Source organism: Glycine max, chromosome 18, assembly GCF_000004515.6.
Source record: "Glycine max cultivar Williams 82 chromosome 18, Glycine_max_v4.0, whole genome shotgun sequence".
Taxonomy (NCBI): domain Eukaryota; kingdom Viridiplantae; phylum Streptophyta; class Magnoliopsida; order Fabales; family Fabaceae; genus Glycine; species Glycine max.
In genome coordinates this window covers 42,500,713-42,506,940 of record NC_038254.2, presented here as the reverse complement: position 1 = coordinate 42,506,940, position 6,228 = coordinate 42,500,713, and the positions used below count along the sequence as shown (strand labels likewise).

At 31.6% G+C, this 6,228-nt stretch overlaps 1 pseudogene; it reads left to right on the top strand.

Moving 5' to 3' along the window:
- Window positions 1-1,263: 1,263 nt before the first annotated feature.
- LOC100819610 (uncharacterized) lies at window positions 1,264-6,228 on the top strand (annotated as a pseudogene).

Here is a 6,228-nt window from a genome sequence, read left to right as displayed (position 1 = left end):
TTAACAATACTATAATCAACATAATATAAATAATAAATAAAGTTCTAAAGAAGTAAATAATCATAATAATAATTATAATTATTATGGATGAATATTAGCAATATAATTAATTTTGTTGATATATATATATATATATATATATATATATATATATATATATATATATATATATATATATATATATATATATAATATTTTTAATGAAAATGCCTAAGGATTTTTAAATTTTTAAAATATATATACAAGAAACACATCAACGTATAATTTTTCTTATTCTGAAAAGTGAGATATACAAATATAAAGCAGAAGATTATATATTTGAATAATTAAGATTAAAAAAAATTGTTTAAAGTGTTCAAGTGAAGTGACTACTAATTAAATTTTAATTTTAATTATTTATACATTTTTTTATCTATATAAATCAAACACATAGGTATCAAAAAATTTACAATAATTTATGTACCAAATAAAATTAAGTAACTAGACTCCCTAATAATCATCTATGAATGATTGTATTATCAAAATATATAATTAATATAATATTTATGGACAACATCAAATATCTGTGTTGTTATAAAAAATATATAATTAACATAAAATACGACCTGTTTTTTCATCATATTACCTAAGTACTTCTTTAGTTTGAGATTATACACGTTTTAGAAAAAAAAAAATTGTTTCAAAATAGATGTCATCTTACATAATTCATGTTGCATTAAATATTTTTTTCATGACTACCCTTAATCAATACTCAGTGGAAGTAACGTATACTAAAATTAAATGAGTAAATTAATTAGAAAGATAAATAATATATTAAGAATTATTCTAATATTTTCTAAAAAATTCAATAAATTAATTACATTTCTTAATATCTTTCCCAAAGGCTTAAAGTCGTGTAATTTGGAACTAAGGGAGTCCAAGATAGTAGTTAAGAACTTAAAAAAAATGTATGGATGAATGAAAACCAAAAGGCAACAAAAGAAATAATAAAACAAAGATAAAAAAACAAAAAGGCAGTAAAGATAAATGTAAGCAAATTGTAAATACCACATCAACTTTCAAAAGTTGCGGCATTGCTTTACTTAACTCGGTGGGTTTTAATCAGTGTAAAAAAATGAACTAAACTAGTTCTTTTAATTAAATCACACCCACCTTTTTGGTTTTCCATCCCTTTAAGTCCTAATCACTACACTACAGCACACCACGTGCCCTTTCCTTCTCTCTTTCCATAAATGTTCCACTCTTTAGTTAGAATACAATACACAAACACCATCACCATGTTGGCTCAATCTCTATGTTAGATTAATGTTTTAAGAGTTTGGCTAATTGAGCTAAGAATCCAAAATGAAACAGTGAACTTTGTTATAGCAATGAAGTGTGTTCCCTCTACCGTGTTTCATTTGCTCTTGTTCATCTTCCCCCTAGTACTCTCTGTTCACTTGATTTCAGCTTTATCTCCAACTGGGTCAGCCAAACATTCCATAAAGTTTATCCTAGGTTGGAGCCTCGTGCACATGTTTCTGTAACCCTGATTATAGTGAACATGTTAATAATTATAGTTGCAGATCTTGTTTTCTGATAATTGTTGGGTTTCTTTGAAACATGGGAACGTAAGGGAAAATAAATATAAATAAAATGTGAACGTACCAACTATTAATGTTTTATTTCATATTTAATAGTATCTAGAAAATTGGATCACATAAGCCGATCAAATTGACAATTTTTTTGCTAAATGCTTACGTGAATTTTGACATCTTCCACAGTGGGAAAACAAGGCAGCTTTCTCATTCCACAGTTTATGCATTTGGATTATGCGTGTTTGTGTTATATTTAGACAGATTTCTGTAGGTACTTTTGATACTGGTCTCTGAATTCGATTTTCACCTCGATTATCTATGAAACCTTTAATGCAGACATTTATTATATTAATTATCCAGTGAAACTCGAATTCTAATTGAAGAACAGTATCAAAATATTTAAGGAACTACATCTAAGTTTTGTCCGCATAAATATAATGTGTTTTGTTCTCACCTTGTCCTTTTGTCCTTTTTTGTTTTAAGGGGGTCAGAATTTGGGTCCATGGAAGAATGGCGTCACACAAGTAGCTCAAGCAGCACGTCCTAGAACTAAGGGTACTCTTGTGCTAGCAGCAAACAGGACCAATAGGCCTGACATTCTACACGGATTTCGACGTTATCAAGGTGGTTGGGACATTGCAAATCGTCATTACTGGGCCGTAAGTACAATGATTCCTTTTCATCATGTACTGAAATGGCTGAAGCTGATTTATTATTATGTATCTTCTTATCCCAATTATATTTGATATTGGGTTATGTTTTCTCCTTGCATCTCCTACTGACCGCTCTGGATCTTTGGTCTGTTGGGTTGAATTGAACTTGGAGGATGTTCTGGTTGAACTTGTTTTATTTGTTTGCTTATTCACCTTTTTCATTTTTTCTTCTGCTCTTATGATAGAAGGATAAATCTGTAGATGTAATAATTGAGCCAAAGAAAAGGGTTGAGAAGTTGTGACATTGTGCATCATTAAACATCTTTATAGCTAGGCAATATTAATTTTCCTCACGCTTGCGGCATGGTAAATATGGTGAATCTTGATGCTGAAGTAATACGATAAATGACTGATATTTACTTGATTCTCAGTACATTTGTATTTCTCCATGCCCCACTAGTATAGTTCTTTGCACATTACAATCATAACCACTTGCAATTTCTTTGCATTGTTTTTTTTTTCTACTCTTGTTCAGTTATGTTGTTCTTTGAGAGAATTTATTTTCCCTCTTGTTCCTAATAGCCTCCAAATTCTGGTGTTCACTTCAACTAAATTAATCAGTCCTTTAACTATTATATGTTCAGTCAGTTGGATTCACTGGTGTGGCTGGTTTAACCCTTGCTGTCCTATGGTTTATCTCATTTGGCTTGGCACTTGTGATTCATCTATGCTGCGGATGGGGAATTAACATCAAGGATAAAGGTTCAAATCGTTTGCAAAGAATTTGGTTTGTGTTGCTGTTGTTATTCACCTGTGTTGTAACGTAATTCTCTGAACTTTGGATTTATGTCTCTTTGTTAAAAGTTCATTAGAGTGCTTTATTTCCTCATACTCACCTTCCTATGCTTTTTAACCGTAAACATATCAAGTTGGTTGTTTAATCATCTGTACTCACGAATAAATACCTAAGTTGATGATAGATTGGTCTTATAAAATCATTTACATCATGAAACACGGACAAATTTAATTTTAGCTTACCGGAGAAGCTTGTTTTATTTTTTTCTCCTATAAGTTTATGGAGAAGTTTATCCAAAGATGGTCATATTTAAGATCTGCTAGTTTGTTTCCTGTGAATACATTGTTTGGAACTCAAAAAACACAGGTAATGGAAAAGGAAAATATTAGAGAGAAATCTAGGGCCAAGAAGTACCTTCACTATTTTGTTTCACCTGTCTCTTGTGTAGTTACTACTTAATGTTGCATTTAGCCTAAATTTTTTAAGTTGACACTTGAAAGAAGTCCATTGACAAAAATCATCAAATCCCAATCACCTGGAACCAGAACTTAAAATCATTGATTATTCCATTCAAGCTTTAGGTAAATGTTGCCTAGTTTAACATTTTTAATCCTCTCCTAATTCTGCAGGACTGGATGCATCGTTCTTTCTTTTGGGCAGGATAAATTCCATGGTGAGGCAGTGGATACCCTCCATTATGTAGTCAATCAGTCAGACTACACAGTGCAGACTCTAAGAAATGTCACAGAGTATCTCGCGCTTGCCAAAACTATCGCTGTGGCAGAGATGTTTCTTCCATCTAATATCATGGATGATATTGATAAATTGAATGTGGATCTAAATTCTGCAGCAAATACACTTTCCGAGCAGACAAAAGAAAATTCTTTTAAAATACGAAAAGTATTCAATGCTGTGTATGCTTTCATAAACTTTCAATTGTCAATTACAATTTAATATTGGCAATTGGCATTTGGTATCCATATATTGTAAACTTTTCCATTTTTGTAGGCGTCTAGCTTTGATTATGATGTCAGCAATGATGCTTCTACTGGCTCTAATTGGGTTAAGTATGTATTGATTGATGATAACATCTTAAATACCTTGAGCAAAATTTATAATTACATTCTTTCTTTCTCATAATTTAATTATATGTTTTCTTCAGTCCTGTCTATCCTTGGATATCAACACGCAATCCTCGTGTAAGTTATGACTTATGATAACACCTTTGCTTATTGCTTCTGTCTCAAGGACCCTTTTCATATTTTAATAATTCATTGCAGATTTGTTATCAGTGGATGGCTATTGGTTGCAACCACATTCATTCTTTGTGGAGTGTTCACAATCCTTAATAAGTAAGGGCGTTGGGTGTGAGATCAATCTAACTTACTCATTAAGAATGAACTAGCTATAACCTTTCTTAACTTGTTGAAATTCAATTATCTAGAATTTATTTCTTTTGTCATTTATTATAGTGCAATTTGTGACACATGCATGGCCATGGGAGAATGGGTGGAGAATCCGCATGCTGAATCTGCTCTTAGCAATATACTTCCATGTGTTGATCAGAGAACCACAAACAAGACACTTTTTCAGAGTAAACAAGTTGTTACCAACATTGTTAGTATTGTCAACCGTTTCATCTATGACACTGCAGATGCAAGTCCAGCACAAGGAAGTATGAATTATTACAATCAATCTGGACCTGCAATGCCACCTTTGTGCTATCCCTTTGACTCTCAGTTTCGAGAACGCCAGTGTACGCCTCAAGAAGTTTCCTCGGCCAATGCTTCATTGGTATACTTTTTCTATGTTCACTTTTGAAATTTGAGAGGGAAATGACTTGTGTGTAGATCAATCACTTTTTTTTAATGAAAATTGAACTAGGCACCTATTATAAAAACTTAAAAATTATTTTGAAAATTGATCAATCACTTTTGAAAAGGAAAGTTTTAAATGAAAATAATTATCGAAAACATGACATGCACTTAATATTATATGGGAATTTAGAATTATTCATTTTTTGTTGGTCGGAGGTTGGTCCAATAATCATCAGCTTTAAGTTTCATACCCCTTTTGGTGATTGAAAAGTTCTACTGGCAGTCTTACATCTTAAACCTAGGCTTGTTAGTGATTCTATAGCAGCATCATTGAGTAAGAAATAATACTTAACAGTTAAACTACAAATGTGTTATATAATTGATTTCTTCATGTCATTGAACTAAAGTTATTGATGAGAAGTGGTATCGCCAAAATTACTCTTGTAAGATTTGAATTTCTTTTATATTTGTTATAGCTTTTACTTGGACAAAACTTATATGCAATTCCTTACATGCTTTTGATGCCGTTCTTCAATCAAAATTAGAGTTTTGTGTTGGAAACATATGCTGACTTTTAATGTAAACATTTATTATCCAAATTATCAAGATGAAATTCCAATTCTAAGAGGAGAACAACACTAAAAACACCTAAAGAATTGCATCTAGGTTTTGTCCTTTTTAATTTCTATTCTTTCCAATGGCTTACAAACAATTCATCAAATTCCTTTTTGGAACTTTTTACAGGTTTGGAAGAGGTATGAATGTAAGACATCTGAATATGGTGTTTGCACCACTATTGGAAGGGTGACCCCAGAGATTTACTTGGAGTTAGTACAAGTAGTTAACGAAAGTTACGCATTGGAACATTATACTCCACTTTTACTTAGCCTTCAGAATTGCAATTTTGTGAGGCACACATTCAAAGAAATTACTTCACGTTACTGTCCTCCATTGAACCATTATCTTAAGGTTATCAATGTAGGATTGGGCCTAATTTCAATTGGTGTCTTGCTTTGTCTCGTTCTCTGGATACTTTATGCAAACCGCCCCCAAAAAGGAGGAAGCGTTTGTTAGGCTCTACATAGCTAAAAAACCAAAGAACAAATTTAGCAAGAACCCTAACAGAAATTCGTCTTTGTCAATAGCAATGAGTGAAGTATAGTTGTACAATGGAAAATTAATTGCAAAGAAAAAAAAAATCAAAAGTTGTGTTTCACTGGACCCCATAACGGGGAAAAACCAAGGTGAAGCGAAGCTACATGTTGATCGAATTAGAAGACAATATAGTCAAACCTAGTGTACTATACAAAATCATTCATAAAAGGAAGAAAACAATTTGTTTTCATTGAGTAAATAGTTGATGCAATATTAATGTAAAAGATTTT